Source organism: Medicago sativa, chromosome 6 (assembly GCF_051527215.1).
Source record: "Medicago sativa cultivar Bolivia chromosome 6, Bolivia_mono, whole genome shotgun sequence".
In the NCBI taxonomy this organism is placed as follows: domain Eukaryota; kingdom Viridiplantae; phylum Streptophyta; class Magnoliopsida; order Fabales; family Fabaceae; genus Medicago; species Medicago sativa.
The window spans coordinates 31,631,644-31,654,845 of record NC_140754.1 but is presented as its reverse complement, the minus strand read 5'-3'; the positions used below and the strand labels follow the sequence as shown (position 1 = coordinate 31,654,845).

At 40.6% G+C, this 23,202-nt stretch overlaps 1 protein-coding gene and 1 long non-coding RNA gene across 2 annotated transcripts in view; one reads left to right on the top strand and one right to left on the bottom strand.

Annotated features, from left to right (window-relative positions):
* Positions 1 to 23,202, bottom strand: part of LOC146914531 (putative oxidoreductase At4g09670) — a 50,932-nt gene that overhangs the window by 14,457 nt on the left and 13,273 nt on the right. The window lies entirely within an intron of this gene.
* Positions 16,832 to 20,950, top strand: LOC146914533 (uncharacterized). Its single transcript, XR_015014287.1, has 5 exons — positions 16,832 to 17,799; positions 17,885 to 17,968; positions 18,052 to 18,108; positions 18,209 to 18,337; positions 20,498 to 20,950. It is a non-coding gene; the product is annotated as an uncharacterized LOC146914533 (long non-coding RNA).

The window sequence follows — 23,202 nt, the reverse complement described above, 5'->3', positions numbered from 1 at the left end:
ATATATATCAGCAATTCTATGTCACCAAAGTGCTACCCACCGTACTCTCATGTTCAATTGTGAGGACTTTTAGTCAAATTGTTTTTGTACTCTTCTATCGGGTTATGATAATGAGGCAAGTAAGTGAAAATAGAGAGAGAAAAAATTAGGATGAAGACAAGAACATAAATGATGTGTAAAGTTCTCATGCGTAACATGTTTTCGTTTGAGTCGTAAAAGCATCATTCACATTAACATTCTGTCATAAACGTGTGGCTTCAAGAAAAGGGAGATTTTTTCACATAACATAAAAATATCACCCCCCTTACTGAAATAACACAAGCAAGGTGGGAATGATTGTACTTCTTGCAAGTACAATGGAGAAACAATATAATTAATAGTTTGAAATTTGAGAAATCTAGATTCAAGTTGAAATTTTTATGTGATATTCTATAAGTGTTTTAATCAAGGAAAAATAGTGAAATGTTTAGAAGTGAGTCTTAATTAGAAAGTCCTAAAAATAATTCTAGAGTCTAGACTTATTTATTGTTATATAAGAACAATTCTAATTGTTTTTAGAGGAAAAGATTTATAACATTTTATTAGATATCAAACTACAAATACATGGTATATCAATAAACGATGGAACTTAGTTTAACATGGGGCTATCTTTGATAAGTCGTGAGCGACTGCATTAGTTTGTCTTTGACAAAACTCAACATAAGAGTTTTAAAAAAAAATGAAGTATACAATTGTTTATAACCATTCATAATACTTCAAAATTCAATAATATTTTTACTTCCTCCTTCAAAGTTGTTCAATTATTTGAATTAAGAGTAATAATATAATCTAGTTAAAGGTCAGACACCTAAAATATAAACATGATAAAGTCTTAATGCCTCCCCAACCTCCACAGAACACATTGGGGAGTGCCAAAAAGTCTTGTAAAACACAAAACTACAAGTTTCATCGCAGATGCACACAGTGGCATTGCCAGGACCCTGTGTGAGGGGGTTCAAACTTTTGAACTTTAATTAATAATTTTAATAATACACAATAAAAACAATGTATATTCAAAAAATTACATTCTACAATTGTTTCATCTCCTATTTGATTACACAACCCAATCATCACAATCTTCATAACAGAAAAAACAGTTTAAGTGAGTTGAGTATCAAAAGTTCATCATGATCAAGGGAGCGCTGACGAAAGCACTTACAAATTATCCACCAACAAGGTTCTTAAATTGACAATAAGTAAAACTTATGTTGTTACGGGATGTGAATCAACTTCTAGACCAATCGACATCGACAAATTTTTTGTCGTTTAGAATCATATCAATTTAATTTTATTAGTAAAAATAAATAAGAAATGAAGTTGATAACCGAAAATCAATTTAGTCCCTTTGTATCTAACCAGATCAGAAATGCTGAGTTTTCACGTTCTTAAGAGCACGCTCACCTCAAGCATGTTTTCAGATATTTGTTTAAACCTTCTGCTGATCTCTATTATGAGAGCCAAATTCATCAGAATTGGTTTAATTGGCTGAAGGAAGGACTAAAGTGATTGACGATTTTCAAATTCCTAAAGTAATTTGACTTTCATATACTTGGCAGACTAAACCACCGAACTCCTATAATTTTGATAGCTAAAATGATGATTCACTCATTTGATAAGCTCAGGTATAAGATTATGAATGACACTTACACCTAACAAACCCCCCAAATAAATAGACCATTGGATGAGTGAAGATAATGCACAAGCCTATTATATGGTACAGAAACTCAATTGCTATGTCCTATAAGAGCAACGCAACGCAGTCGATAAAAGGCTACAATGACATTTGATATGTTGGGGTGTGGATTCGAACCCGCAATGTCTCTTTCTCCGCAATTAGTGTGTGTGAATTTCGCCCCATTTGATATACAGAGTGGTTGTAAGCGTAAACTAGTGAGGACCCTTGTTTATACAGACATTAATACCTAATTTCAGTATCTCAAGTATCATCTTTCTCCTACATTCTCATAATTTAAAGACTACTTATGTTTATTGAGTATCAAATTCACTTTTTTATAATCCGTAACAAAAGTGCTCTAATCTCTAAAATTTAATCCGTAACATCAAAATCATGTTTCATAAATCTGTAACAGACAGAGCCTAAATCACTTCTAGTTTCATGAACACACACCATTCTAAGCCCCGAATCGCTTCTATTTTCTTGAATTATCGTCAATATCTACATGTCTATCTGTCAATATTGTGTTAGGTGTCTGTATAAGTGATTCATACATCCACTTCTGCTTTTATAAAAATCTCAAATTAAATCTCTTCATTATTGATTATTCTGCTTTTATACAAATCTCAAATTAAATCTCTTAATCATTGATTATTAAAATCACATTATTTATAATCCGTAACAAATGAACCTAAATCTCTACAAATTAATCTAGAATGACAAAATCATGTTTTTTATAAAAGGTAACAAACATACCCTAAATCACTTCTATTATCTTAAATAATAGGCTTAATAGCAGTTTTCGCCTCCTAACTTTCACGAAGTTGCGATTTTGGCCCCCTAAGAAAAAAAAAACTACAAAACCTCCCGCTAAGTTTTGCAACTGTATCAGTTTTGGCCCCCCACGGCCAAAAAAAATAACACTGGCACCTCACTTAGGGTGCCACGTCAGCGTAGACCGAGTCAAAATTGGCCTTGGAAAATAAAATAGGCACAGTCATTCATAGATCTTGATCAAGCATAAACAACTTGTACACTACCACGTTCAAGAAGGGCAGTTTTACAGCGCCTTTTAGCTTCATCAAGCAAATCAACCAAACGAACAACCTCACTGCTCCGACTCCTAAATCGTTTTCCGTCATTTTGGATACGCGTTCTCATTCCGTGGAAGCCAACCTGCACGCCTAAAGGCCTGAAGGAAAATCAAAGGGGAACTCAGCCATTTTAACTCATTGAAATATTAGCAGTAGCACTAGTCGGTGATTATTCTCTTTCAAAAAAAGCAAAGAAAATGAAACGACTGATCCATTAAAAGCACTTTAACAGATAATTATTATTTAAGGGTGATATCAGCAAAACCCATAGAAGTTGATAACAACTTATCAAGCAAGTAAAAAAGATAGTGACAACAATATAATGTGGTAACCATAATATACCGTGAAAATCATGACTTGAGATATACCTTAAATAGCATATCAAAGTGTTGCTGTTGCCCAATATCAGTAACATACACAATCCACTCGAGTTTTTCTCTATTTAGACGATGCCTACATGGTTCAAATAGCTCAGATAAACAAAACAGTTTATTTTCTTGAGTGAAATTTATTATTCAACTCAACTCACTTTTAGCCACAATCAATTTTACAAAAACTATTCACTCAAAATCAATGTTTGCATACATATATGCAAAGGTAAGTTGAACAAAAAATTTCAAAGCAAGAATCACTTTTAGACTCACAAGCTACAAATCTTAGCTTAAAGTTAGAATCAATTCTAACTGCTCCAACCATCAAACCAAATATAGACTAGCCAAAATCAATTTTACATAATCACATCACTCAAAATCAATTCTGTCACCACTGAACCAAATTAAAATCAATCTCTAAATTGCCAAGCATCAAAATCACTTTTTTAATAATCTATAACAAACAGACTCTTAATCGAATTAAGTAAACAAACTGCTTCAAATGGAAAGTTGATTTGAGCAGCTTCTCTTGAAAAATCATATTTGATGACTAGTGTTTTCAAACAAACAAACACAACTGCTTTTGCTAATGTAAAGAAAAAAAATTCTAAGAGCCTGTTTGTTACAACTTTTTTCATGAAAAAATCACTTTTCTTAAACAAAATAATCACTTTTAAAAGTTTTCATCCATTTGTTACAGATTTTCAAAAAAATCATAATCTGAAAAAAATATCTAAAAACTACCTCAAATGAGATGACGTTTTTAGTAGCTTCTCAAAAAATCCTTTTTTTTTTTTCATAATTGATTTTCTTTAAAAAGTGATCTTCATTCCGGTAAACAAACACAAAGCAGCTTCCGCTTTTTTTCAAAAACTCTAAAAATTGAGTATCAAAATCACTTTATTTTACAATCCGTAACAACCAAGCTCTAAATTATTAAGCAACGAAACCACATTTTTTCATAATCCGTAACAAACGGACACTAAATCGAATTAATTAAATGATTCTAATTTGAATCTAGAATTTGTAACTTTTAGCTTGTACAATCGATTTTTACACTCAAATTAATTATTCAACTCACTTTTACATGAATGTGCATCCAAACATAAATAACTTTATATTTTTCTTTTTAATAAGCTAAACTTTACTGATCGTACCTGATCAGAAGGTGACTACCGGTGCTTGGAATACGGTGGTTGCTACGGTGGTAGAATGTGTTGGAATGCTTCCTGGAGCGGATGGGGGGTGTGTACCTGCAGGCACTACGACGCTCAAGTCAGTAGAGATTCAGATAGTGGGGGTTTGAGAGGAAGAAAGAGTTCTACCTTAGGGACTGCATTGAGTCCCCTATTTATAGAGGTGGATGGCTGCAGAGCCGTTGTGGTGGCACACCTGGCTCTGGCGGTTACGAAATCGTGGGAAGTGTAACCGCCAGAGAGTTTATTGCGGGAACATGCAGAATGTGCAAAGAGACGTTGGAGTTCTTTTGAACCGGTCTCGTTTGCTTCGTGCACCCCCCTCGCGGGGAGGAGGTATGTTGCAAGCAATGTTGCCAAACGTAGAGTTTGGGCTTTGGAAGATATTGGGCCTAAGTTAATGGGCCAAAGATCTTTTGGGTCGGTCCTGAACAGTAGCCCCCAAAGTCATTGTTCTTGACTGAGAGTGATGACTTAAGAGCGGGCGTTTGATCATTGGTGACCAACCGCTGGAGGATATGTTTTTGTTGAGCATCTTTCCCATTGGAGGGTAAAGAGAGTCTTGCTCGCCAGACTTGGAGACTTTTTTTGATTCAGAGTGTAGTTTGCGCGGGTGGTTCAGAGCGTTAGTAAGGTTAGACGAACAGACTCGTTTTTCCCTAGCCCCGTTCGCCCTGTGCTTGAATGAGTTCGCCTGTTTTGATGAGTCGTGCTCGGTATCCTAATGTTTTGAATGGAGGATCGGATAGAAAGATTCCCTCGCTGGAGAGTTTGGTCGAATGTCATTCCGCAATTAATGCTCCCGTTTCGAGGAAAAATTGAAGAGACATGACCTTTGGCTTCTGTATGACACGTGTAAAGACTATTGTAGTACTTGAGTACCTATAGTCTGTAGAGTGTCCTCGGCTTGTATTTCCAAGGTGTCTTCATAACCGTTGATTCAATCCTGACGTTCCATGAACCGCTACCAACAATCAGAGCCCTTGGATGAATGGTTTGATCAGATCTGGACCGTAGGAATGCTACAGGGACGTAGAGTTATATGTGAAGGGCTGTATTGGATAGAAAGTCGCTACTTTTGAGTGGTTTACGAAACGAGTATAAATAGCCCAAACGTTGTTTGGAATATTACTTCGTTTCATTTTCTCAGAGAGTTAGAAGTTTTCTCTGGAGTTTCTCAAAGGCGAAATCTTTCCAGTCTTTAAACTTTCTACTTCAAGTTCAAACCATCCATCGTAACAGGTAACATTCTGATGACTTCACCTCTTTGCTTTTGTGTTTGTAATTTCTTTAGTTTCTGTTCTTTCTTAGAAATTGTAGGGATGTATGCCTTTAGAGCAAAAGTGTTTCTGACTCGGTGGTTACAGTCGTTGGTTACGGTGGTTTCCACCGTGCATCAGAAAGACTTTGAAAATATTTGTTGTCTGTTTTCTATTAGTGTTTAGAAGAAACTTTGGCGACAGGCTTAGATTCTAGGGTTAGGGTTAGCCGTAGCATAGGCGTGTTTACCGTTTATAGTGCCCCCAAGTCTTCTAGAATTTTCTTTGTGATCGAGCCCGCCGATTTTGGAGGGATGATAGTGACTTTCTCAATGTTTTCCTCCTTTCAGGCCTGATCATGGTGGGAAACCTAGGAGAGAATAAAGGAGCGATGTCCGCTAACTTTTGGGTAGGTGAGGAAGTTTTAGGAACGACGTCCCAATTTGCGGTAGATGGTGTCGGAATAGTCCCGCGCTGTCCGATTGGGAGGATAGAAGATTGGGAGATCCTCCTTCCCAAAGTTGCGGACTGAGTTTGTTCGCGCTTTCCGAGGGATCGTTTCCCTATGTACGAAGCAACCTTCAAGGAAGTGGGCTTCAGACTTCCCTTTTCCTCTTTCCAGATCAGCGTTTTCGGGTGGTTGGAAGTGTGTCCCACCCAATTGAAACCAGATTGCTTTGCCTATTTGGCGGCTTTTGAATTGGTGTGTTGTTTCCTCCGACTCCCTGCCTCCAAAGATCTTTTCTTCGCCATCTTCACCATCCAACGAAGTTTGGATAAAGATGGCGGCTGTAATTGGGTGTCTTTCCGCCAGCGTACAGCCCTCTTCGAGGCTTTTAGTAGTGGTGTTCCCAGGTTTCACGATAGATTCTTCCTGGTGAGGCCTCGAATGGAAGTGGCGCTCCAAAGCGTCTTTATAGTGACTGAGCGTCCTCACGTGGACGATGGTGTTACGTCTGTGCGCGTCCCCTGCTTCCACTTTAGTTGGAGCGGCGATCACCTGAAGCATGAGCCCGCCATGTATAGGTACAGTTATAATCAGTTGACAGAGCGGAACAAAGATAGCTTCGCCAAACTCATTGAGTTTGTGAACTCTTTTTCTCGATCGGTGGTGGTTGACGAGGATGGCAACCCGGTGATGAATTTGCGAGGGAATCCGGTTACCAAGCCCTGATTGATTGATACTCGTTCTTTGGTGTTCTCTAAGAATCCCTTTGCTCTTATAGGTATGCTGGAACTGCTGTTTTACTATTGTTTCTCTATTCGCTAAAGTTTTTGACTAATGATTTGCCTCTGTTCTCATGTGCATGAAAAATGTCTAACATTCGTTCCCTAGTGAGCAAGGCTAGCCAGAAAGTTGGTGGATCAGGCAGTAGCAGCAGGAAGAGGGCTGAGCAGCGAGAGCGAACGCCAGACGCCTGGTTTCCTGTCCGTGTGACTAAAGAGCCAGCTGAGGAGGAGGAAGAGGTTCCTTTTATAAGGAGAAAGGTCGCTGCTCTCGACAAATGCAAGCAAGTCCGAACCCAGGATGTGGTTCCCTCCAGAGGCGTCCCCCCTACCGACGAAGGAATGTTCCAGCTTCCCAAGGTATGGTCCCAGTCTGGTCGCTTCGGTCCTCATGCGTCGCTTTATCTTGGCGACTCTGAGCTGAAAGCAATCCGTGACTTGGGGCCAGCTGGTCGATCCCGTGTGTAACGCCAGTCTTAATTATTTAATTATTTAATGAGTTTTAGCATATATTTATATGATATAAGTGATTTATGTGATTTTCAAGATTTATGTGAGTTATACAATTTTTAGTGATTTTATGAGATGTTGTGACTTATTTTATTATTTAATAAAATAAGATTGGAAAATAAAATAAAATATTAAGTTGTGGGTTATTTTGTAAATTTAGAGAGTTTTGTGGTTGAAAGAAGAAATAAGATAAATTAGATGAGGGGTTATAAATAGAAGAGGTCAGGTTTAGAAAAAGTTTTACAGATCGTACGTTTTTGGAGTAAAAGGGAGAAAAAGTAAGAAAAGAGGAGAACAAGAGAGAGAGCTGTGATTTCATCACATTAAGGTAAGGGTGAGACTAAATTTCAATATTATTAAGTCTATGATTTTTAAAAATAGATTTAGCATGATGTAGGTTGAGTATTGTGAGAATCGAGAATTAAGGTTTGAGAGTGATTTTGATGATTGAACCATGAAAAGTTGTGAATTGATGAGGGAATAGTGTACAGACCTTAGATAATCCATAGGGTGATAATTAGATATTGTTTTGTTGTTAGAACCATGAAATTAGGTGAAAAATTGAGAAAAACATGATTCTGCCCGAGCCTGATATTCATAGCTCGCAGCCGCGAGCAAGGCGAATTTTGAGTTCCAGAGAGCATGTTTTGCTCGCCGCAGCGAGCAATCCCACTCGCCGCAGCGAGCAACTAGTCCATTCTGCCCAATTATATTTCCTTGCGATCTTTTCGCACATGTAGTTATGAGTAGATCCTAGATATAAGAATAAAGGTTGTTTATAATAATTTAGGCTGTCTAGAAAGCCTGAACTAAGATGATATGGATTATGATTAATGTGATATTGATAATTATGCTTTATGTGGTTATTCTTGATGATCAAGTTGATGTGAATTATCTTTTAATGATGATATGATATTCAAGCACTGTTATATGCTGCATTTGTTGTTGTTTTGCTGCTGTCGACCATTTAATGTAATGAAGTTGTATAAGTCGGTCTAAGTTGTAAAGATTTAAGAAGTTGTCCATATTGATGGAATTATAAGAGATGTTCATGATGTTGTCTAAGTTGTAGGAAGCTGAGTCCATTTGCATACTCATTAAAGATGGGGGCTTGATGCCCTAAATGGTACCACATGCATTTGCATATCCAGAGGTTTTAAGATGATTTAAGATGTTAAGAGTTGCATTGTCAAGTTGAGTCGCATTGTCGAGTCAAGTGTTGAGTCAATTAAGATGTTTTGATTATGATTTAATGATGATGTTTTGATTATGATTTTGATGATGATGTTGATTATGAATCGATTATGATTTAATATGATGGTAAGTGATAAATGTTTGATATGTTAATGATGTTTTATGTTGTTAAATATATTTTGATGAATTATATGCTTAATATGTTGTTTGTGAAATCTCACCCCTTCTGCTTGAAAATGTTGCCCTTCGTATGGGTAACTTGCAAGTATTAAAGATTAGAGGCGGTCGTGGTTGGACTCCTCACATTGTGTCTAGGTGCTCTGATACGTAACGGGATGGGACTTTGACTTTACTTCTATTCCTTACGTATTATCTATGGATTTTTATGATTAAATGTTGAACAAGACTTATGAGATTTTATGATGAGGCCTGCGTGCCAAAGACTTTTTATGTTGATTGAACTAATGTAGCTGCGAAGTTTTGAAATACTTATGTTGAATGATTTTTGAAGGATAAATTGTTATTTATTCAGTTATGAATTTTTAAGAATGTGTAGCATTTCGTTTAAAGTTGTTAAACTCTGATTTTTATTTAAGAAATTTTTATGTTGGGAAAACGGGGTGTTACACCGTGCAGTGACCGAGGGGGTCGTTGGGGCCATGAGGGCTCTAGAGGTTGCAGTATTCCTTAACAACTCGTCCATGGAGGAGACTGTGCGTGCTGACGCTCTTGTTCGTGAGCGGGAGGAAACGTCCAAGAGGATGGCTGGTCTTGAAGCAGAGGTGGCCACCTTGAGGGCGGGTACTGTAGTCAAGGAGAAGAGAATTGCTTTGCTGGAGGAACAAGCTGAATCAGCGTCCCGCTACCACCGTGAACTGAACGAGGTTCGTGCCAGATTTGCTGCTGAGAAGAAAGCCCTTGAGGATGCCCTCCGTGATGCCACCCAGCCTGGAGAGGACGAGACCGAAGACACAGCTGTGCTAGGTCGCTCGGTGTTGGTGTACAGGCTTGAAGAATTGGAGAGGAACCTCGTTGGTGCTGCGCGTCATGGCTTCGACAATGCTATAGAGCAGCTTAAGGTGGTGAACCCTGGTGTGCAATTATGCGTGGATGGACTCCATTTCTTGAAGTATGTTAGGAATGGTGAGATCGTTGACCAGGATGATGATGGGCATGTTTGGAAAGCCCGGGCGTGTGTTGCCCTGTAATTCTTTTGCTTGATCGGCCTTCGCGCCATTGACATTATACGGCCCTTTGTGGTTCGTATGTATTTTGCTTATAATATAATTGCTTCATTCTCAATTACACTTGTCTGAAATGTATGTTTTACTTTCAAGTATAATGTTTTGAATTTGATTGCTCGTTGTGTGAGGCTTTTTAATACTGTTTGAAGTATTTGTTGAGAGCGAACTATCTATCTTGTGTGCTTCACAGACTGCAATAATTCGTATGCTCTTAACTGTTCGACTTGTATTGTTGTTCGCTTTTGAAGTGCGAAGCTTTTAAGCTGAGGTTCGTTTTTGCTTTGGTGGGATGGACTACCCCCCGCAATCATTATTTCGACGAAGTGATTTAATGACTGGAGAGTTTAGCATGTCCGCCTGGCTTTTTGTTACTTTGACTCGATGAAATCAAAGTTTTGCTCTTTTCCTTCCTAGGAAGCTAGTTACTTTGTGTGAAAAGGTTTACCTTTGCGTTGCTTTGCAAGGAAGAATTTGGGGCAGGAGGTTTCTAACTGTTTACGTAGAGTATTAGTTAGAAGTATTACACATTCAAGAGATCGTTTATCTGAATGTGTGTCCAAAGTTATGGACGTGTAGCAGCGGATGAACAAAGAAACCATTCTAAGTTCAACGCACTGAGGCGTGAATGACCAATCGCGAGCTGGGGTTATATCTAACAAGTCAAGCAGTGATGTCCAGCGGTAAGCGTACATACTGAGGAGTAAGAGGATTTGTTGTGTAAATTTCTCTCATCCTTTTTCTTTTTGGATTTGGAGTGGCACGACTTCGTCCTCCGTTTATTTCCTCGTTTGAGAGCGAAGAGTTCGTTGTATAGAACTGAGTATGTACACTAGAGTAAATTGGCGTTGTCGGCCATCTAAGTGTAATACCTTTTGAGTTTTTTTGCATTCCAAGTCCTTGGAATTGCGTTTTGGTGGAGATCTTCGAGTCTGTAAGCCCCCGTCCCAGTCTTCATCCGGATCCTGTAGGGGTCGTCCCAGTTGGCGGCGAGTTTCCCTTCTTCAGGATCCTTCTGGTTTCGCCGGAGGATGAGGTCGCCACTTCGAATTCTCTTTTTATGACCTTCTTGCTGTGGCGAGCGACTATCTTTTGTTTCAGCGCTGCCTCACACAAGGTTGCTCCGATCCTGACTTCGTCAACAAATTCGAGCTCTTCAAGTAGATTTGCCGTGTTGGCGTCGGTACGCCATGTGAGTTCGGTTAGTTCAATGGGTAAGACTGCCTCTGTCCCGTACGTGAGTCGAAAAGGTGACTCGCCAGTCGTGAAATGGGGAGTAGTTCTGTAGGCCCAAAGGACCACATGTAACTCTTCAGCCCACTGGGTTTTGGCCGTGTCTAGCCTTCTTCGTATCCCCCGTAAAATGACCCTGTTTGCAGCCTCAGCGAGGCCGTTGTTTTGAGGGTGTTCGACGGAGGTGAAGCTTTGTTTGATGCCGATATTCCTTAGGTAGTCCTGGAACCTTTGGTCCGTGAACTGTGTACCATTGTCGGATATGACTAAAGCTGGTACTCCGAACCTTGCTAGGATGTTTCTCTTGAAGAAACGGAGTACGTTTTTAGCTGTGATTTTAGCCAGTGGTTCGGCTTCGATCCACTTTATTGAGTAGTTGATGGCGACTACGAGGTATTTCAGCTGTCCGGCGGCTCTAGGGAACGGTCCCAGAAGGTCGATGCCCCGCCATGAAAAAGGCCAAGGAGAAATCAAAGATGTTAGCTCATCGGGAGGTGCTAGATGCATGTCCCCATGTCGCTGGCATTTATCGCAGAGGTTTACGTAATCTTGAGCGTCTTTTAACATGGTGGGCCAACAGTACCCTGCTCGTAGGACCTTTTTTGCGAGAGCTTTAGCACCAAGGTGTTGTCCGTATAGCCGTCATGAACGTCGGCAAGGACTTCTTGGGTCTCGTTAGGTCTTAAACACTTGATTAGTGGAGTGATGAAGCCCCTTTTGTATAAGGTTCGTTCCACCAAAGTGAATGAGCATGCCCTTTGCTTCAACCTTGTCTTTTCTTACGGGTCAGAAGGGAGTTCTCCGTTCTCTATGTATCGAGAGATGGGTCCCCTCCAGTCTTCCATTCCGATGATCGCATTGATCTCTTGAGGTGGAGTTCCTCTATCTTAGATGCTTGGTTCGCTGAGAACCTCCTGTATTACTGTTTTGTTTCCGTTCGCAGTTCGTGTACTTGCGAGTTTTGAAAGAATGTCCGCCCGAGTATTTTGTTCGCGAGGAACGTGAGTTACTTCGATGGTTTCGAACTCTTCCATTTTCTCTAGTACCAACTGAACGTACTTTTGGAGGTGGTCCTCTTTTACCTGGAACTCTCCGGTGACTTGGGAAGCCACTAGTTGTGAGTCAGTAAAGATTTTCACCTTTCTGGCCCCCATGTCATTGGTGGTTCGCAAGCCAGCCAAGAAGGCCTCATACTCTGCAGTGTTATTGGTAACAAGAAAAGACAAAGCGAGGGAGATTTCGACAACGATACCTTTGTTATCTTCTACGATTATCCTGGCTCTGCTTCCCATGGAGTTGGATGATCCATCTACGAAGACGGTCCATTCCTCAGAGCTATCCTCAGTTGGGAAAGTCATCTCGGCGAGAAAGTCCGCGAACACTTGCGCCTTCAGTGCCTTTTTGGATTCGTAATGTATGTCGAACTAGGATCATTCGAGTGACCATTTCATCATCCGACCGGCTACATCTGGGCGGCCCTAGATTTGTCTGATGGGTTGGTCCGTCCGGACCACCACTATGTGAGCTAGAAAGTACTGCCTCAGTCTTTGCGCCGCTGTGAGGAGTGCGAGAGCTACCTTTTCAATTTTCTGGTACCTCGTCTCTGGACCCAGCAGTGCTTTGCTGGTGAAGTAGACTGGCTTTTGTCCTTCCGTCGTTTCTCTGATGAGCACGGCGCTTACCGCGTCAGAAGAGACGGATAGGTACAAGTACATCGTTTCACCTTGGTCGGGACGCGAGAGTATGGGCGGTGCTGATAGGGTGTCTTTGAGGTGCCTCAGAGCATTCTAGCATTCCTCTGTCCAGTCGAACTTCGTTTCCTTCCTCAAGAGTTTGAAGAAGGGAAGTGCGTGTTGAGCGGACTTAACCACGAATCTGGAGAGGGTAGTTAGCATTCCGTTGAGTGTTTGGATGCACTTCTTGGAGTTGGGTGTTGGAAGCTCAGTAAATGCGCGACATTTGTCTGGATTCACCTCGATTCCCCTTTCTATCAGATAGAAACCAAGGAATTTACCCGCTTGGACTCCAAAGGTGCATTTTTCTGGGTTAAGTCGCATGTTGTACTTCCGAGTTTGCTCGAACACTCTTTTGAGATGGGCGGCATGATCCACCTCTTGTTGGGATTTTACGATCATGTCGTCCAAGTAAACCTCGAGAATGTCGCCCAAAAATGTCTTGTCGTAGACTCTGTTCATCATACGTTGATAAGTAGCCCCCGCATTTCGCAGACCGAAAGACGTTACGTTGTAGTAATAGTTCCCTGATTCAGTTATGAAGGTTGTTTTCATTTTATATTCTTCAGCAATGGGTATTTGGTTGTACCCAGAATAGGCGTCCATGAAGGATAAAAGTTTGTAGCCGGAGGAATTATCTTAGAGTTTATCGATGTTAGGAAGAGGATATGCGTCTTTAGGGCAGGCCCTATTAAGATCGGTATAGTCAACACACATACGCCATTTTCCATTAGATTTCTTGACAAGTACAACATTGGAGAGCCAGGTGGTGTATTTTGCATCATAAATAAAGTTTGCCTCTAGGAGGTCTTTTATAGCTTTTTCGGCAGCCTCTGATTTTTCATAGGACTGTTTTCTATGTCGCTGGGCTACAGCGCTAACTCCGGGATCTATTGTCAACTGGTGACAAGCGACGCTAGGGTCGATTCCGGGCATGTTGGCCACTCTCCATGCGAATAGGTCGGCGTTCTCCCTGAGGCAGGCGATCAGCTGGTTCTTGACAAGTTCGGGGAGATCCTTGCCAATTTTGAAATTTTTCGAGGGGTCGCTTCCGAAAGGGACCAACTCGAACTCACCATCAGGAATAGGTCTAAGAAGTTTCGCGTTGAGCGGATCCTTCTTCTCCCGTTTTTGTTCCTTCAGGTCTTCCTTGGTGAACATAGGGTCAAGTTCGACCAAGTTGGGTTCCAGAGAGCTCGCAGCAGCTTTCCCTTTGTCTTCAGCGGGTTTGCTGGATTGGGAAACAGAGCTCTGGGATTTGTTGGCTTGGAGGAAACATCTTCTTGCAGCTTCGATGTCTCCGTTGAGGGAGGCGATGATGCCCTCCTTCGCATGGTATTTCAACTTCAGGTGAGCGGTTGAACATGCGGCCCCTAGTTGGGCGAGCTCGGTTCTCCCTATAATGCAATTGTAGAGAGAAGGGTAGTCGATCACCAAGAATGGGACTTTAATTGTTTTCTTGGCCTCCTTTTCGCCGAAGGTGACCAGTAGTTCCAAAGGTGGTGTTCCCCCGCGATAGGAGGGAGCCATGGTATTCACGCTCATGAGCTCCTCAAATTTTCTCTTCATGATTCCTATAGAAATGTTCAGCGCCCCCCCAGTGATGACGTTGGCGGTGGGAAACTGTTCCCATGTGCATGAGTAGAGGGTGATTTCCACGTTGTCAGGGAAATCCCCGAGATGTTCTACGGACATGGCGATGGTTTTGCCCGGTTCGAAACTGTCACCGATGAGTTCGACGGTCTTTCTTTCCGCCTCTGAGTTCTTGATGAACTGTTTGAGCCTGCCTCTCTGAATGAGTAGCTCAATGGCATCCTTCAGATGGATGGATTCGTCGGTGGCGTGGCCGTGGTATTTGTGGAATCGGCAGTACTTCGTCTTGTCGATCCCCTTCCTCTCCTGAGATGGAGCTTTTGGTGGCTTGATGCCAACTTCTGCCAGATCGGCTACGGCGATCTCCCTTGACATGGCCAAAGGAGTGTACTCGGTGAAGTGGTCGTTGGGCCTCTTGTTTTCCCGAGCAGCTTTGCCTTCCTTCTTTTTTCTCGTGGAAGGGCTTTTTGGAGGATTCAGCAGCAGGCTCCTCCCTCCGGTATTTATTGAGGCGGTCCGCATACAACTCATCCTCACAGGTGATGTAGATCTTGGCGATCGCTAGGAACTCGTTGAGAGTCCTTGGGCGGTCTAAGCGGACAGCCTTTTTGACGTCGGTGTCTTCACACAGGCCCTTGGCGATGAGGTACAATTTCATTGTTTCATTGGCACCTCGTACCTGGACAACTTCTTTGTTGAACCTCTCGATGTAGTCTCGGAGGGGTTCGCTTCTTCCATGAACAATGGCTTCAAGGGATGCGACAGTTTGTGGTTGCGTCCTTGAAGCTGTGAAGTGGGTTGTGAACTCGTTGCAGAGGTCGCTCCATGAGTCGATGGACTTCCTCCTTAAGTTCTTAAACCATGTGACCGCTCCTCTTCTCAAGGTGGTGACGAAGAGCTTACATTTGACGGCGCCTCGCACCGACCTGTAAGTGAGAACCGCCTCGATGTTCTCGATGTGCTCGTCTGGATCAGTCGTCCCATCGTATGAGTCCATTTGAGGAGGTTTCTCCAGTCCGTGAGGGATAGGAGCTTCTCTGATGCGTCGTTTCAATGGACCATAAGCGTTACGGTCAAAACGAGCATCGCGAGTGTCCTTGGACCCGGAGGGAGACCAAGAGCGCCTGTTTCGTCTAGGCGGGGATCTACTCGGGGGAGATCGTCTGGATGGAGATCGCCTGGGAGGAGATCGTCTTGGCGACCTCCTTGATGACCTCCTGGTGTTGCTCGGAGATCTGATGCTGACGGAACGCCGAGGGGATCTAGAACGGGGTCTGTGAGGGCTCGTTCCCCTTCTGCTATGTGTTAGGGAAGGAGTTCACCTAGTGGAGACGACGTGACGTGCTTGCTCTAGATCCATCAAGCGTCGTTTTTGTTCCTCGATTAACGACGTATGTCGTTGAACCGTGCAGATCAGGTTACCGACGAGGACACTGGTTGGTGTGGCATCCTCGGGTGTCTCCGTAGGTCGTGGGGGACCTTGTAAAGGCCTTTGTTGGAGAGGAATAATGTGAGTTGGTTCCTCCCTGTTTGTTTCCACGGGTGAAGGTGTAGATGTCATGTCATCCTGTTGAAGGACGTGCACCTCACTTCGTAACTGGGAATGAGCACCGTTGGTAGTCATGGTAGTTCTTTATGGAAAGCTTTTGTTTTTAGGAGTATAAAAACGAGGTAGCTTATATATTCCCACAGACGGCGCCACTGATCGTACCTGATCAGAAGGTGACTACCGATGCTTGTAATACGGTGGTTGCTACGGTGGTAGAATGTGTTGGAATGCTTCCTGGAGCGGATGGGGGGTGTGTACCTACAGGCATTCCGACGCTCAAGTCAGTAGAGATTCAGAGAGTGGGGGTTTGAGAGGAAGAAAGAGTTCTACCTTGGGGACTGCATTGAGTCCCCTATTTATAGAGGTGGATGGCTGCAGAGTCGTTGTGGTGGCACACCTGGCTCTGGCGATTACGAAATCGTGGGAAGTGTAACCGCCAGAGAGTTTATTGCGGGAACGTGCAGAATGTGCAAAGAGACGTTGGAGTTCTTTTGAACCGGTCTCGTTTGCTTCGTGCACCCCCCTCGCGGGGAGGAGGTATGTTGCAAGCAATGTTGCCAAACGTGGAGTTTGGGCTTTGGAAGATATTAGGCATAAGTTAATGGGCCAAAGATCTTTTGGGTCGGTCCAGAACATTTACCTTTATATTTTTCTTTTCAATAAGCTAAACTCACTTTTACTATAACACATATTATTCTATTTCCATTTCTTTTTTCTCCTTCGACAACGAACCTCTCTCCCTCCCACCATGTCCTTTCTCTCAGAGCTCTAATTTTATCCGACATCCGCCTCCCTCCGTCGGTCACCGCCACCGGAGGCGTGTAGGTTCTCTGCACAACCTCTCTCGTGCATCCCTTCAACCACCAACTCGTTGTCCTCTCTCGTGCATCCCTTCAACCACCAGTAATTTTTTGAGGGGGTAATTTCTTTAGTGTAGATATATTATTTTTCACAATAATTATTTATAAAAAAAAATTGTAGGGATAATGGTACATACTATTTGATTTTACGTCAGGTACTCTGATTCAGCATTTGCATTGTGCATTTTTTATGGTATTTTTAGTTAAAATAATATAGTTGAAAAGTTAAAATGGGAAAAACAAGAATTGAATTCAAGTCTCCCACTTGAATAGGGCACTCCTTTACCACCGGAGTTTGATATACATGTGATTAATTTACAATGATTGATTTATCTAATATAACATTTAGTTAAAAGTTAAAAAAAAGGTTTAATTGAACCTTTGGTCCCTCAACTTATTTGTTGTTTTCAATTTGGTCTCATAACTCAAACTAGTCCTCACCGTTAGTTTTTTAATGTATAATATGTATGATGTGATTTTAACCACTTGATTGCAGGTCCATTGCATCTAATAGTGCACCATCACCACATATTTTTTTTTTTTTACTTTTCATCATCTTCCATCGTCTTCTTTCTCCTCAAGTCTTCATCATCTTCATTCTTCTCCTCCCTCTAAAAAATTCCAAAACCCTAAAAAACGCAACAACAACAACAACGCGATCCACCGCCGCTGAAAAATCACAACAACACTAAAGTCATAGATATCAATTTAAGTTTTACATATCCAACCCATCATAGGATAACAACAACAATCAATTTTTACATCCTTTATTGTAAAAAGTAGGTCTACAACTATAAACGGGGGTGCAAATAACTGCTCTTGAAAAATTAGGCCCAAAATGACTAAAGCTCAAAGAAAAAGCGATTCCTCTCCGTTTCTGAAACTTCTTTCACATAAACGCAACAACACTTAACTTCTTCTCTTCTTTTCCTTACAAACCACAGGAGGGGATCTCTCAGTATTCTTCACTCTCTCAAAACAAACACTAAGAAATGTCAACAAACCAGCAGCACACCATTCTTATGGTACATCATTCATTCCATTTCACGATTCTTTTACAAAACAATTTTATGAACCATTCATTTCACGATTTTTAAATGGAAAATGCAGGAGTTGGACAAAGAAGTCAGGAGGAGCAGCCACCTTTACGAACCAAACCCCAATGTCATATTCATGTCTGAGAATGAGCTTATGGTATGGAGTATCATCCATCATTTTTCCGATTCTTTTAATTTTACTGCTTTTATTTTATTTTATTTTTTTAAATGAAAATGCAGAATTTTGAAAGTGATGCTCGGAGGAGCCCCTTTTCCGGACCAACCCCCGACCTTATGGTACATCATTTCACGATTCAACTATTCTATTAACATAACACAAAACAATTTTAATTTTAATTTTATTGCTTTTGATTTTGATTTTTAAATGAAAATGCAGGAGTTGGAAAGAATTGCCATGCGTGACTATGTTCGTGAGCATGGCGCTCATGTTCATTGATTACCAAAAGTTGTCACCAAACTCTTTTTGTCCAACTTGGATGAAACTGTTACCACGGAACGTATTCAGGTATTATTACTATCAGCAATGGTTAAGGCAGGGTGTACAATTGTTACAATTTATTGTTTATAATGAGTTTTGAGCATATCCCTCCTCTGTTTGTTTGTGTATTTCATATGCTGCTATATTTTTTTTTCATAATAACGTGCACATGCATGCTATTGTATAATTTGTGACACCAGCGTGTAGTGTTTGTGTATCATATCTTTTCTCTGCATTATTGGATGTTCATATGTCTATGTTCTGTTGTCTACACATATACTTTACTTGCTTGCTTCTGTTTGGTAAGTATATTTAATTCGTGTCGTTAGTAAATACTATTTCTGATGATGAAAACCACATGTCAACGGTGTTCCAACAAAGAGTTCCAGATTGTAGCTTTTGCTTGGAAAGTACTACTTAACCGTGTTCCAACAAAGGATAACCTTGCCTTACGGAATGTGCTACCTCCGGAAGAATCAACGTTATGCCCAATGTGTAATGGAGCGGAAGAATCAGCTATTCACCTTTTCTTGCATTGTAAGGTGTGGTATAATTTGATGGGGTGGTTAGAGAGTTTTTTTGTTATTCCTCCGAATCTTTTTGTCCTTTGGGAGTGTTGGAGTGGGAGGGCTTCAAATAAAAATCTTCGGAAAGGTCTCCGGTTGATTTGGCTTACAACTATATGGGTTTTGTGGAAAGCTAGGAATGATAAGATATTTAATGGGGTTAATCTTGTGGAGGAAATAAAGGTTTTATCTTGGAAATGGATGTTACATAGGATGAATTTTATGAGTGGTGTTGGGACCCCCAAAGTTGTCTCCGAAGGGCTAGTATGCGTATTTAGCTGGCTGGTCTTTTGTTTGGTGCGCTGCTGCTACTTCTGGTTTTGTTGCAGCTGGTCATGTTGTGTGGGTGAGCTCTCCAGCAATTCGGTTCTCTTTGTGTGCAGGGCCTTTTGATGTGCGGCTGCTGTTGTGTCCTTGGGTGGGTGGCTGTTTATGCATCCTTTTTTCTTTTGGTTTCTGATTGGTCTTTAATAGTGCTGCTGGCCGCTCTCTGTAGCGCTATTAGGTAGTGCTTGCTGGGCAGCTTTTTGGAGGTCTTTGCTTGTGTTTTTGGGAGGTGCTCGTTGTCTCCTTCAAAGTGTTTAGGCTGTTCTTTAGCAGGGTAGGCTGTTGGGTGTTGACGCAAGGGTATGCTTGTGGTTTTTCATGGGTATATTCCTGCGTCATCACTCTTTTGGTTTGTTCCAATTGTTTGGGGTGGTTTTTTAGGGGTTTTTGTTCGAGCCGATGTTGTTGTGGCAATCGATTTCCCCTTGTTTGTTTTTTTTCTCACCCGAGCTTATTAGTGCTTCTTGCACGGGCTTGTTGGCTAATAATATTTTGCCGTTTCAAAAAAAAAAAATATATATGATTTATGAATCTTATTCTGGGTCTCAAACTGTTTTTTCTTTTATTTTCTCTTTTGAGGTAAATCAAAGAGTCATTATTGCCATTTGAAGGTATGACATGTACCCATAACCTGTATAACGGTTGATTATTTTTCATATTATATTGATTATCAAGCACGCAGATTTATGATGTTAATTGTTGTTAATAGCTTTGGCTTATATATGTATAATCATGTGAAAATAAATCTTGATGAATGAAGTACACGGACAAAGCTGAAATTTGAGAATTAAGTAGTAGTACATCATGACATGGCCATTTCCTGCGTAATTTTTAATTGTGCATCTCACATTCTGTGTAGTGTGTAGTGTTTGTGTACCATACCTTTTCCCTATGTTGGTTCATCAATTTGCCCTGTTTGTTAAGCTTTCCCTCTTCATGTGCATGCTAGCTTTACTTTTAAGTTTCTGTGCATTGTTGGATGTTCATGTCTATGTTCTGCTTTCTAGAACATGTAGTTTACTTTGGAGATATCGGTTATGAGCATCTTGCTGCTTGCTACTGTTTGGTAAGCATATTCAATTAGCGTCGTAAGTAAATACTATTTCTGATGATGACAACTCCATATCAATCTGATTTCTGAATCTTATTTTGGAAGTTTTTTTTCTTTCTTTTTCTTTTCCTTATATGTTATCTATTTAAAGGTAAATCAAAGTCATTATTGCAATTATAAGCTATGTTTTTTTCGTCATTCAGATAATATGAGAAATTGAAATCTCTTGTCTGCCTTTTACAGCGGTTGTTCTCGGAAGCGGGTGAGTTGGAAAGGTGTTCCGTTCATTATGATCAGTCTGGGAAGTCACAAGGAACAGCAGAAGTTTTATTTGTTGTGGAGTCTGATGCTCTAGCAGCCCTCGGGAGGTGGAACAATACTATTTTTTGTGGAAAAAAATTGAACATTGAGCTTGCTGGTACAAGTTTGATTACGCATGACCCTGTTGAGATTCATGATCTTGACCATTTACCAGCAGATATATGAGTGAATAGGTCGGAAAAGTATTGAGCACAGGATAATAGTCATATGTCTGGGTTCTGATTTGCATGACTTTACTTATATTGCACTCTGTATTTGTCATTTTGAAACTTTGATCAGACTTGGTTACCAAATTTGGTTCATGCCCCTGTAATGTTTGGCCAACCAAAGCCAATATCTTCCATGTTTTTTACTTGTTTCAGATGGTTCACTGGAGATTATTTTCATTTACTAGAAAATAGTATTAATGACAAAACGAAAACCATGTCCTAGTTTACACCATGCAGCCAATGTGTTGTAGCAATATCATTGGTCCAATTAACTTGGTCCAATGTGTCTATCTTGTAGCACCACAAGATAGAATCACTCCTGCTTTATTAAGCACTGGTTCGCCCGTGGCTAATACCGTTTTAGGTAATTCGTAGTTGTTAGCCCACAGAATTGCCCTACCACAATACCATCCTTCGTCACCAAGAGAGCCAAGAGCGTCGAGATCTGGCTTCACACGGATGTCGTTCTCGAGAAAATCAGGATCAGCACCAAATGTAAAACAGGTGTGAATCTGTGCAATGCCAAATAATACCATATATCAGTGCAGAACATGTATGCAAAGGATATAACATTTCTAACATAGCATAATACAGAATCATAAAAACTTTATTTTTAAGAATGTTCATGAAATATACACAAATATATATAAGAAACCGTGAAGCTGTTCAAATTTACATCACTGTTTTTCTTAATCCTCCGATTCCCAGAAGAAAGGGACCCTGATAATCTCGAGGTTGGCCGAGAGGCAAATGAATGCTTATTTAGTAAGCACTAGCCTAGGAAGATGAATACTCTAGGAGTAATAACAATCAATCTAGGAAGTTGTACAATTAAAGGAATATCAAAAGATTCTTAATTTTAACACCCCTCCTCAAGCTGAACCATACATGACATATGCACCAAGCGATCATACGGGAAGAGAATGCACCATTGATAATCATCTGTGTGAATATAGTCACCAAATGATGAAAGCTAGAGGTGTTTATCACTGTGTTCATCTCTTCCGGTGACCTTCACACCCTTTCCCGTTGTGCAAATACCAGCTGCCACTTTTCCGGTGCGACTCAACACTGAGCGCCACAATCATACCGCTGCGTAATCATACGGCGTGCACGGCGACTATTTCTCCGCTGCCATCTTCCGATGAATGCGCCTCCACGCGCCACTTTTTCCCTTGCGCTTGAGCCCCACGCGTCGTCGCTAAATAAGCATGTAAGAGCGTGTGTCCAACTATCCGGCTAATGGTTTCCAGATCTAGGGACCTGTGGGTTATGGGCCACCATGCTTATATTAACATCTTCTTCTGACTAAAACCTTAATTGTCCATTGTATCATAGCTCTTCTTCTGTCACAAAAACCTTATTTTCGTCCAATATTTTCGTTCTATTCATGCACAAAACACTGAGTATTGTTTCCCATTTTTGCGATATGATTGGTTTATCAGTTTGATGCAGCTCTTTGTTTTCCATTTGCCCTCAAAATCCTCTCTTCTGGATGCAGGTCTTCATCTTTGAGACTCTCTAGATTTGACAACATTTGAAGCAGTCTCAATTTTGGAATATGAACTTCACAACATGTTCGTTTTGCGCTAACCTAAAGTCAAGTTTGGAATTGCAACTGTTACTGTCAGTTCAATTTTGAGGTCTTTTAGTCCAACTATTTTTGCATACATGTATTTTTCTGTTGTAGATGGCTGTGAACTTTATTCAATTTTATTTTGGTTTTTAAGGTTATGATACTGTGGCAACTAAGTGAAAATAGAAAGAAAAAAAATTGTGATTGAAGACAAGAACACAAAAGAATGTGTAAAATTCGCAAGTATACATATTTTCGCTAGTAAAAGTATCAAATTAACATGGACTATATTCGAAGTATACATATTTTCGTTAGTACCTTCATTCTTCATTGAATCATCTCAGAAATTCTTTTATTCCTTCATTTCTGTTTCTATTCATGACCAAAACACTCTGAGCACTGCTTCCCTTTTTCATCAATAAATGGTTTGATGCAGTTCTATATTTTCCATTTGCTCTCAAAAGCCTCGCTTTTGGATGCAGTCTTCATGTTTGACAAATAAAGAAGAAAAAATTGTGGAGTAAGACATGAACACAGAATGATGTGTAAAACTCGCAAGCATACATATTTTTGTTTAGTAAAAATATGGAATCCACATGTACTGTATCAGTGAATACCAATTAACTATAAACTCGTTAAACTAAGAGCATTACTATTTAGCACGACTCAATGTAGTTAGAAACGAGGTTTAGGTTTAGCAGAATGAACTAAACTCTAATAATACAGTTAACAAAATTTGAGTCTAACATATATATATATATATATATATATATATATATATATATATATATATATATATATATATATATATATATATTAACATTTAGTGTCCGATAATTCTC